At 35.3% G+C, this 12,416-nt stretch overlaps 1 protein-coding gene across 5 annotated transcripts in view; it reads right to left on the bottom strand.

Moving 5' to 3' along the window:
* Window positions 1-12,416, bottom strand: part of phtf (putative homeodomain transcription factor) — a 291,193-nt gene that overhangs the window by 254,800 nt on the left and 23,977 nt on the right. For 4 of the 5 annotated variants that reach the window (XM_090407494.1, XM_090407497.1, XM_090407499.1 and 1 more), the window contains exon 4: window positions 10,231-10,342. The gene's annotated coding sequence lies outside the window, so the exon portion shown is untranslated. Of the gene's footprint in view, window positions 1-10,230; window positions 10,346-12,416 lie in introns of all 5 variants that reach the window. The other variant, XM_090407495.1, reaches the window with a different exon arrangement.

Below are 12,416 nucleotides of genomic sequence, written 5' to 3'. Positions count from 1 at the left end.
CATTTTCTTTGATTATTCTAAATTTTTGAATCAGAGATGTATACATTTGCCTTAAAAAATTAGTTTAAAACTTTATTTTGTCGTTCTGTCACCTTAAGCAAAATAGAATATCAAGCCTTGAATCCTCTCTTTCTGATGTGGATCAAAATTTTCTCATTCAATTATATTCACTCTATTGCTATCTTTATCACTCTCCAAATTCTGACCAATACTCTGATCTCTCCTGCTATCAACCTATGAAGCCTGATCATCTAAAGGCCAAATACCCAAATAGTGAGGTTGGGAACTTCGACATTCACAAGTTCAGAGCTATCACTCTTCTCTATTGTCATTTCCACCAATCAAGCTGAAAGAGATCCTGAGATTTTCAGGTTAGTAGCAATCTTTTACAAATCATCCATCCTTACCAGAATACTTGATCCTTTCTACTGTCCCTTGATCTCTTCTTAACAAGTACTGAAAAAACCATGCTGTGTTTTTCAGCATGGTTTTTCAACTTGTTAAAATGAGATCAAGAGAACCAAATCTGGGAAATGGGAGAAGGGTGTTTGATCACACAGATCTACTTCTAAACCAGAAACTGCTTCACAGGCAAAGCACAGTGCGCAAGTGCATTGTCATGTAACAGAAACCAACTGTTGTTGTGGAACAGTTCTTTCCTAACACATCGCATGTGGGTGTACAGACAATGCATTACTCCTAAATAATACCAACCATTCACTGTGGTGCCCCCAAGAACAAATTCGCAGTGGATAATTCCAGCAGCATGTCTTGACAGGTGAATTTTGCAACCTGGCCTTCTTCTGCCAGAGAGAAGACATTCCATGCTCTGGCCTTTTACTTCCAGATCAAACTGAAAACACCAACTTTCATTACTGGTGACAATTCTTTGCTCACAATCTTGATCAACTGAATAGAAGAAATTTTGACAACATGCAACCAGGTACTCTCTCTGTTTGTGTTAACATGTGTAGCACAAACTTTGAACAAATCTTCCTCTTGCACAAATCTCTTTCTAAGATTATTCTAGCCATTTCTTTACTGACACAAGCTATATGGTGAGTAGCCTAGTGGTTATTCACCTGTCATGGGCAACAATTTCCCTAGCTTTCACATTTTCATTTGTCCATGCAGAAACTGGCTGTCCACAGTGTGGTTCATCCTCCTGAGACTCCTTTCCCTCTTTAAATGTTGAAAATCAGCAGAGTACCTATGCACGGCTCAGATAGTCATTAGCATAAACTTTCTTTTAGTCTTCATACACTTCTGTAGCAGTTTTCCCTGATTTAGAGAAAAAATTTTATCCTAGCTCTTTGCTCCATGATGCAACTTCTGATGCACTGCACTTGCACACTTTTACTTGAACAGTTGCCACGTGAAAACTGCTGTATCACCCGACTCGAAAGTTGCACCTGAGATTACAATACACACCCTAGCAGTCAAAACTATAAACAAGTTCGTTACTTTTATTCAAAGGACTGTTCTGTAAAAATTCAATCTCATTACTTAATGGGCAAACTATGTAAGTTCATGCAAGGATAGGCTGTGACAGCCCAAAGTGGTGTAAAATCTCTCACAAGAAATTAAACTTTGTAAATTTTTGGCTATAGATTTTCCAGCTTTTTAGTTGAAATTATGAAAGAAAAATGTACTAAATAAGATGTTATAAAATTGGCTGTAAGAATGCACATATATTTGACCTGTTAGTAGAGATTAGTAGGGATTAAGTCAGATTAGCAGTGATAAGTACCATCCACGTATGGTATGGTTGAACGGCCAGCAATGACTTCATTTTGCTACTGGCTAGTTAGGTTACAATCAGTATTGTCACAACTCACATTGATACAATTTCAAATTGCTTAAATACTACCTGTTAAACTGTAACTGTTCCTTTAGCCAAAACTATCTCAATCCACTACACTTGAAATCAATTACTACACAAGGTCTATCAGTTAGACAGACCTCGTGTAGTAAGCCTATCTAATATAAGCAGTTCCTAAACACTCGCACAATATCAATTAGAAAATTTATATTTTATTATCGATTGCACCAACTAATTGACTTTCTATTGTTGAAAGTTAGATGAGAAGAAAACAGGAAATAATCAATATGTTTACACAAATTCTTTACATGCAAGTCGTGGTTAGTCATACCTTACTGTGCCCACAGGTTCGCTAATTTTTTTTTCGAGATAGTGCATTGGCTAAGGAATAAAACCAGGTAACTGCAAAACAAAACATTTATTTTCATCTAGAGCAATAGGTATAGAGCACATAATAATTACTGAGAAATTATATCACTCAAAAGTTTTAACACACTGCAATTGTAACAACAAAACGTATTATGCGCTCACTACCAAAAGAAACTCATTATACATTAACATAAAGATGTCTCCTATGGCACAACTATGCACACATATGCTTACAAGCTAACATAATTCTTCCTATAAAATTTGTAACAATTTTTTCTTCTGGCCACATACAATACTTATTTAGCACTATTCCCAATGTTATCACATTCACTCACTTAAACTAAACATATTTAACAACACATAATCTTCCCTCAACTTATAACCAAGTTACCGCCTATTTACCAATAATATCTTGCAATCACACACAATTTCGAGGTACATTCTCTTAGCAAACACAATTAACTTATTGCTTACTTGCAACTATCACGAGTGGAAAGTTCGATTAGCTCACAGCATAGTACATCGAGACAGTAGCGTATTCCGTCTAGACAGTCTTCATGCTGCTTGGACTATGTTGGCGGTTTTCCATGGAATTTTCCTCCATCGAACTTGCTGGGATTCTGCCGTAGCTACCCAGAGTCTAGAGAGAGGGCTGGCCGTGAAGAAACATGAGGCGTCTGCAGTGGGAAGAACAAGCCTCCTGGACGAAAGAAAGGAGCTCCGAGGAAATCAGCCTGTTATTTGTCAAAATTCCAACATTATCAGATCTCATATTTCTATCATCTAAGGCACTGTGTACTGTATCAATCTACCTATATCTTGGTCTTCCTCTGGGTCGTTTTCCTGCCAACCTGGCAGAGAACATTTGTTTGGCTAATCGTTCCTCACCCATTCTGTTTAAGTGACCATACCACCTGAGGTTAGCTCTGCTAACGCATTCCTGGATGCTGACAATGCCAAGTTCTTTCCTAATATCCTCGTTTTTAATATGATATTGCCATTGATGCCATCTGTTCAGACCTCTAATCTTTCTCAGGACTCTCATATCTGCGGTCCCTAGTCTTTGGTCAAATGTTTTACTTCTGACCCAGCTCTCGGATCCATAAGTTAAAACTGGTTTGAACACTGTCTTGTATACAGCTAATTTAGTGTTCCGACTAATTAATCTCTTATTCCATATGAATTTATTCAGTTGACTTCCCACCATACCAGCTTTGCTAATTCTGTTGTCTATTTCTATATTTAATTTACCATCTTCACTAAAAATCGTGCCTAAGAAGCTGAAATGTTTTACTTGTTCCACAGGTTCTCCACTGACAACACAGTTTACATTTTCAACTATTCTGCCTATTTTCATTGTCTTTGTCTTTTTTATTGCTGACCTTCATACCATATCTATTACAACAGTTAATCAATTTAGTCAGGGACTCTTGCAGACTTGTAGCAGATTTATTTAGAAGTATAACATCATCCGCATAAAGCAAGGAGCTGACATTAACATCTCCAATTTTGATATCAGTTTAATACCACTTTCCTTCATAATGTACTCCATATAGATAATGAATAACAGAGGTGATAATGTACATCCTTGCCTCACACCAGATTTAACATTAAACCATCTTCCTGTACTTCCTTCAATTCTAACTGCTGACTTACAACTCAAATAAAGACTAAGTATTGCTTGATATAATGATCCACTGACACCATACAACTGTAGCATTTTGAATAGCTTCTCTCTTGGCACCTTGTCATATGCTTTTATCAGATCTACAAAACTTAAATACAGATTTTTGTTATATTTCCATGACTTTTCAACTATTTGGTGTAAAGTGAAGATCTGATCCTGACAGCCTCTATTTGGCCTGAATCCAGCTTATTCTTCACCAAGATTTTCTTTCACAATTCTTCTCAACTGTTTCTCAAGTATCATCATCATCATCATCATCAAATTCCTGCCATGTACCCTCAAGGGGTGTACAGGATATGACAGTACTACATGAAAAAATTACATCATTACTAACTTCCTATCTACAATTTTCCTCCAAATCAGTCTGTTACTTGTCAAGACTCCAACATTATCAGATCTTATATTTCTATCGTCTAAGGCACTTTGTACCGTATCAATCCACCTATATCTTGGTCTTCCTCTGGGTCGTTTTCCTGCCAACCTGGCAGAGAACACTTGTTTTGCTAATCTTTCCTCTCCCATTCTATTTAAGTGACCATACCATCTGAGATTAGCTCTGCTAACGCATTCCTGGAAAGAACTTGACAATGTCAAGTTCTTTCCTAATATCCTCATTTCTAATATGATATTGCCATTGATGCCATCTGTTCACGCCTCTAATCTTTCTCAGGACTCTCATATCTGCGGTCTCTAGTCTTTGGTCAAGTGTTTTACTTCTGACCCAGCTCTCAGATCCATAAGTTAAAATTGGTTTGAACACAGTCTTGTATACAGCTAATTTAGTGTTCCGACTAATTTCTTTCTTATTCCATATGAATTTATTCAATTGACTTCCCACGATACCAGCTTTGCTGATTCTGTTGTCTATTTCTATATTTAGTTTACCATCTTCAGTAAAAATTGTGCCTAAGTAGCTGAAATGTTTTACTTGTTCCACAGGTTCTCCATTCACAACACAGTTGACATTTTCAATGATTCTGCCTATTTTCATTGTCTTTGTCTTTTTATTGCTGACCTTCATACCATATCTATTACAACAGCTATTCAATTTAGTCAGATAATCTTGCAGACTTGTAGCGGATTTATTTAGAAGTATAACATCATCCGCATAAAGCAAAGAGCTGACATTAACATCTCCAATTTTGATATCAGGTTTAATACCACATTCCTTCATAATGTGATCCATATAGATAATGAATAACAGAGGGGATAATGTACATCCTTGTCTCACACCAGATTTAACATTAAACCATCTTCCTGTACTTCCTTCAATTCTAACTGCTGACTCACAACTCAAATAAAGACTAAGTATTGCTTGATATAATGCCCCATTGACACCATATAACTGCAGCGTATTGAATAGCTTCTCTCTTGGCACCTTGTCATATGCCTTTTCCAAATCGACAAAACTTAAATACAGATCTTTGTTATATTCCCATGCTTTCTCGACTATTTGTCGTAAAGTGAAGATCTGATCCTGACAGCCTCTATTTGGCCTGAATCCAGCTTGTTCTTCACCAAGCTTTTCTTCCACAATTCTTCTCAACCGTTTCTCGAGTATACTTGCATAGATCTTGCCAGGAACACTCAGTAGGGAAATACGTCTGTAATTCTCTCATTCAGTTTTATTTCCCTTTTTATATATGGGTACCATGAGAGCTCTACTCCAATCATCGGGAATTTGTCCCTCTGTCCAGGCTTTCTGAACTATGCAGTGCAGCCACTGTAAGACTCTTATACCACCATACTTCAGCATTTCTGGTCGAATATCATCTACTCCTGCTGCCTTTCCACATTTCAAGCCTTTGATGGCTTTTTCTACTTCAAGTATGGATATGTATTCCTGACTGCATGCCTGGTCAGTGTTTTTTATCACTGTGCTGTCATCACTGCTTGTTTCATTTAGCAGTTTTTCAAAGTACTTACTCAATACTTCAAGGATATCTTTTTCTCCTGTTTTCATTTCACCTTTATCATCTCTAATTCCTTTTACAGCACTCTTTCCTCCATTCCTAAGCTTCTTCAACAACCTCCAGAATATTTTGCCACCTTCTTGATATTTATTTTCTATATTCTTGCCAAAGTCCTCCCATGACTTTTGTTTAGCTAGTTTTACACACTGTTTAGCTTTCTTACATTTGTCTCTGTATTCTGTAAGAGTAAAAGCTGACTTATTTGACAGGAACTTTTGGTATGCTTTCTTCTTTTCCTTCACTGCCTCTTTAACTTCCTGTGTCCACCGGGGAGTTCTGATTTTTTTATCTTTGCACACAACCTCACCACATGCCTCTCTGGCAGAATCAATCAATGTTTCCTTCAGAGTTTGCCACTGAATCTCCAAGGTTTGATTCCTGTTCTCAAACTCTTTCATTTTCTTTTCAATAATATTTCTGTATTTTAGTCTACAGTTCACATCTGAGAGCTGCTCAACTTTTATTCGCTTTAAAACTTTCTTACATGTTATTCTTTTCAATATGAAATTCAATTTTATCCTGCTCAAGACTAAATAGTGATCACTTCCAATTTCAAATCCTCTGTACACTCTGGTGTCCTGCACCAGGGAGAAAACATCACTATTAACAATAACATAGTCAATGAGACTTTTCTTATTCCTAGCCTCTTCTCTCCATGTGAATTTGTGCACATTTTTATGTTGGAACATGGTGTTAGTAATAACCAGTCCATGTCCTGAGCAGAAATCCAACAGATATTTGCCATTATTATTAGCTTTGCTCTTTTCTCCAAATTTTCCCAAAATATTTTTGTATGTCTCACAATCATTTCCTACTCTACTATTTAGATCCCCAACAAGGACCAACTTTTCCTTTTTCATTGTGTCAGTTGCTTTTTCTAAAGCCTCAAAAAATTCCTCCACTTCTACCTTAGTAGAACCTTCTGTGGGACCATAGGCACAAATAAGTCTCATTGTCCAGTTCCCCATTCTCATATTTGCCCACATCACTCTACTTGAGACTGACTGCCATTCAAGAAGATTAGCCTCATATTTTGTGTTGAATACTATGGCTACTCCTTCTTTTCCTTGATTGTTATTGCCTGAATATAACATTTTGTATTTATTGCTCAGAAAGATCTCACCAGTTTTGGTCTTTTTTGTTTCAGTCACCCCTATTATGTCGATCTGGTACTTATCTAATTCCTCAGCTAGCTCCATTTCTTTGCCATTCAGGCTTCTTACGTTGATAGTACCGATCTTTAACTCTGGTGATGTTGAGTTGGGGTTTGTTTTCAGATTTGTTCCAGTAGCTGACTTTTCGCTGTTCGCCCTGGTTCCCTGGCGAAAACAACGGGGGCCTTGTTTAACCGGGCGACGCCCCAGCCGGCATGAAATTTTGTCATGTTGTACCATCATTTTTTATTTTGGTTTAACCAATAAGAATACAATTTGGTCGGCTAAATCCCAAATTGCCAGCCCATCCTCGTTCGTTCAGTATCAAAGTAGATACCCAACAGGGTGCACCACGAGAAGGTGAGGATTGGACATTAGGTCAGAAGCCCTGGTCGGTTCTCCGCATTCCTTTAAAGGCTATGTGGAGGTCTCCTCTCAGTTATACAGCTTTGACCCTTAAGCACCCCGTTTCTCAAGTATGCTTGCATAAATCTTACCAGACACACTCAGTAGGGAAATACTCCTGTAATTCTCATATTCAGTTTTATTTCCCTTTTTATATATGGGTACTATGAGAGCTCTACTCCAATCAGTAGTAATTCGTCCCACTGTGCAGGCCTTCTGAACTATGCAGTGCAGCCACTGTAAGACAAATGTAATATCATTTACTCCTGCTGCCTTTCCACATTTCAAGCGTTTGATAGCTTTTTCTATTTGAAGTATGGATATGTATTCCTGACCGTATGCCTGTTGAGTGTTTTTTACCACTGTGCTATCACTGCTTGTTTCATTTAGTAATTTTTCGAAGTAATTACCCCATACTTCAAGGATATCTTTTTCTACCGTTTTCATGTAACATTTATCATCTCTAACTCCTTTTACAGCACTCTTTCCTCCATTTTTAAGTTTCTTCAACAACCTCCAGAATATTTTCCCACCTTCCTGATATTTATTTTCTATGTTCTTTCCAAAGTCATCCCATGACTTTTGTTTAGCCAGCTTTACACAGTGTTTAGCTTTCTTACATTTGTCTCTGTATTCTCTAAGAGCACAAGCTGACTTATTTGCCAGGAACTTTTGATATGCTTTCTTCTTTTTCTTCATTGCCTCTTTGACTTCCTGTGTCCACCATGGAGTTCTGATTTTTCTATCCTTGCAGACAACCTCACAACATGCCTCTCTGGCTGAATCAATCAGGGTTTGCTTCAAGGCTTGCAAATGAATCTCCAAGGTTTGGTTCCTGTTCTCAAACTCTTTTATTTTTTCTTCATAATCTTTGTGTATTTTAGTCCACAGTTCATATCTGAGAGCTGCTCAACTGTTATTCGCTTTAAAACTTTCTTATATGTTATTCTTTTCAATATGAAATTCAATTTTATCTTGCTCAAGACTAAATAGTGATCACTTCCAATTTCAAATCCTCTGTACACTCTGGTGTCCTGCACCAGGGAGAAAACATCACTATCAACAATAACCTAGTCAATGAGACTTCTTATTCCTTGCCTCTTCTTTCCATGTGAATTTGTGCACATTTTTATGTTGAAACATGGTGTTAGTAAAAACCTATGCATGTCCTGAGCAGAAATTCAACAAGCATTTGCCATTGTTATTAGCTTTGCTCTTTTCTCCAAATTTTCCCATAATATTTTTGTATGTCTGACAATTGTTTGAAGTTAGTCAGGACTAATTTGAGCAGTTTTTGAAGTTTGCACAGACCCATATACATTTCACTAAAAAAAAAAAAAAAATAAATAAATAAAGGCAATTACTATAGATATAATTTTTGCAGGACAGTTTACCAAATAGCTGAAATGGATAATTCGTGAAAGTGGCTTTTTTCCAACTGCAAAAGGTTGTACACCTACAGAAGATTAATACTAAGATTAATGCTAAGGGTTTTTTAAACTAATTTTATATATATTTTTTGCATTTTTTAAAGTTATTTTTACATAATCAAGAAACCCAAATCTAGACTAAATATGCAACTTTACAATCTATCTGAGACCTGTAATAAGCGAATGATGGACTCACACTGGGAAAATTCATCTTTCACCCAAAAGACATTCATAAACATCCATGCTCATGACAGGATTCAAACCCACAGCCTATTAGCTATAGGCTGTGGGTTTGAATTCTGAGAGCTGCTCAACTGTTATTCGCTTTAAAACTTTCTTATATGTTATTCTTTTCAATATGAAATTCAATTTTATCTTGCTCAAGACTAAATAGTGATCACTTCCAATTTCAAATCCTCTGTACACTCTGGTGTCCTGCACCAGGGAGAAAACATCACTATCAACAATAACCTAGTCAATGAGACTTCTTATTCCTTGCCTCTTCTTTCCATGTGAATTTGTGCACATTTTTATGTTGAAACATGGTGTTAGTAAAAACCTATGCATGTCCTGAGCAGAAATTCAACAAGCATTTGCCATTGTTATTAGCTTTGCTCTTTTCTCCAAATTTTCCCATAATATTTTTGTATGTCTGACAATTGTTTGAAGTTAGTCAGGACTAATTTGAGCAGTTTTTGAAGTTTGCACAGACCCATATACATTTCACTAAAAAAAAAAAAAAAATAAATAAATAAAGGCAATTACTATAGATATAATTTTTGCAGGACAGTTTACCAAATAGCTGAAATGGATAATTCGTGAAAGTGGCTTTTTTCCAACTGCAAAAGGTTGTACACCTACAGAAGATTAATACTAAGATTAATGCTAAGGGTTTTTTAAACTAATTTTATATATATTTTTTGCATTTTTTAAAGTTATTTTTACATAATCAAGAAACCCAAATCTAGACTAAATATGCAACTTTACAATCTATCTGAGACCTGTAATAAGCGAATGATGGACTCACACTGGGAAAATTCATCTTTCACCCAAAAGACATTCATAAACATCCATGCTCATGACAGGATTCAAACCCACAGCCTATTAGCTATACTTCTAAACAAATCTTTAACCACATCGGCATCAATATGGATAAAATACACCACTCCTCTACACTTCGTATCCATCATATATTTCAATGTAATATCAATAGTATTACAATTTTAATATGCACTTCGCATCCATGGTAACCTGGACGTATATATATATACGTCTTGGCCGGTTGGGTGGTTAATGCAGACAAGACTGCCTTATTTTGAAAACACTTCTAAAAACTTCTCACCAAAACAGAAATCAACACCAAATTTAAAATGAGCAAATATAGACTTACTTTTCTTTTAGGTGGTAACACAGAGGGAGATTTTAAATTTAAACCTCTTCTTATCTACCATTTGAAAAAAAAACAGATCTATGAGTAGTTATTCAGAGGATCGATCTCCTGTCTGCTGGAAAACAAACAAAAAATGCCTGGATTAAACAGCTGTAATTAAAGACTGGGTTTTGCCTTATGCAACTAACTCCTAAAATGAAAGCTTAAAGTACCATATTAGACTTTCATTTTAAAAATGACCTTAGACTTTAAGACATTAATAAAATCTTAGGAAGGGACTAAAACTATTGTATTAGATATAGCTTCCAATCACCTAGTTTATTCTGATAACTTAGTGCAAAAAGCAGTTGTTTTTTTTTTTTGCCTGCTCATAGTATGTCATTGATGCAGTCGATAGATTAGGGAATAATTTCAATCTATAAGTTATTTCTCCTACTTACCTTTATAAAGTTGTTAAATGCTAATGGACAAGATAAGCCTACTATGCAGATATTAAGAAAACATTCAGTATAATTAATGCCACAAAAATATTTCACTCATGAGAAGAAGTGAAATCTTTATATATGAATTGTGTTTGACACAAAACATGGTCAGAATGTGTGAACAGAATGAAAGACCACAATGATGCCATTTTAGTAACTGAACTAGCCCTATTCATCGATCAAAAAATTGCTTCATAACTTAGAGAATCTAACTTAAGAGAATGGAAAAGTGGGAAAATAAACTGTTTGCTTTACATAATTAGAAATCAGCAACAAAGAGTTGCTCATTATCTGATTCTCTAACTGGATCTACAAACAGCTAATGAAATTTCTATGCAAGCAACTTTAAAACAAATTTCTAAAATCCTAAGTTTTATCAACAAAGCTATTGAAATTTTTACAAGTGACAATCCCAAGAGGGAAAGAAGTTCAAAAACAAGATAGAAGATAGAGCATGATATCAGTTGACAAAGAAATTTATGTTAAAAAAAAAAAAAAAAGCAGATGATCAACAGGACTTTAGATAAATATCCAGAACTAAAAGAACAGGAAGAGGACCTCTCAATCTCAAAGCCTATAAGTTTAATCTCGGCATTAGTTACTCGAAAAATTTTAACTGAGTTTCATGCAAGTTATTCTTTTATATATGTAATTTTTTCTCTCTATCTCAATTTGCTTTTATTTCATTACTGAAAATGCAAATGAGGATTAATTTACAATTTCTTAAGATATTATTTATTGAAAGTTGTAATGCCAGTACCCATCTTCAATATTTCAATGATATCTTATGGAAAAACAAATTGGTATTTAAATTGTTGTAAATGGGACTGGAAACTGGCTATCTGATAAATATCCAAGTTTGCATTGAGATGAGTGTCTAGAAAGAAACATGGCAATAAGCTGCACTCTTATAGATAGTTTAACATTTCAATTTGCACTCTCCCCAACCATAGGTCATTTAAATCCATAAAAATGTAGCTTTCACCATGTTTCCTTCTAGACAATGGTCTCTATACAAACTTTGAAAAATATCAGATAACCAGTTTCCAATCCCATTTAGAGAGTAATTTAAATACCAATTTGCTACACTGGCAATTACTAAAAGACTATAAGAAATTCAGAAACATTACGGCATTGGGCTTTTCTTGTCTATTATAGCAACCATAATTTTGTTAAAAAACATAACTATAAAAAAACAAGATTGCCTTTCCATGAAACATACAATGGAATTCATCATGTTTAAAGCTTATCATTTATCAAATTTTATAGCTATTCTAACTTTAGTTCACTTTTCAAAAATCACTGACACCACAGAAATGCATCTGATGATTTTATTTTAATATCATCCTAAATGTTCAACTTAACCCTCTTCTTTGTGAAAAGATGATATGGACTCTCCGAACTACAACACTTTCCATGTTATTGATCTTGTGCAACTCCCATGTATACAAATAATTTGTTTTGGAAGATACTGCAATATGTGTACCTCTTCAAAAATAGTACTCCATAATTTAAAATACTTTTGTACTGATTTATCAAGTTTACATGTCCATTGAACTATGCCCTCTCTATAAAGGAATTCTTATCTGCTTTTAGGTTTGGCATGTGTGTGTTTCTAGTGTCAAACTTCCAAGCTATTTCAAGAAATATTTTGGGAGATCTAATTTCTGGATTATGGTTGTTGTTGTGACTGTTTGAAATTAT

Source organism: Typopeltis vanoorti, chromosome 17, assembly GCF_054136105.1.
Source record: "Typopeltis vanoorti isolate ZY-2024b chromosome 17, IOZ_Tvanoo_1.0, whole genome shotgun sequence".
Taxonomy (NCBI): domain Eukaryota; kingdom Metazoa; phylum Arthropoda; class Arachnida; order Uropygi; family Thelyphonidae; genus Typopeltis; species Typopeltis vanoorti.
This window is presented reverse-complemented; position numbering and strand designations above follow the sequence as displayed.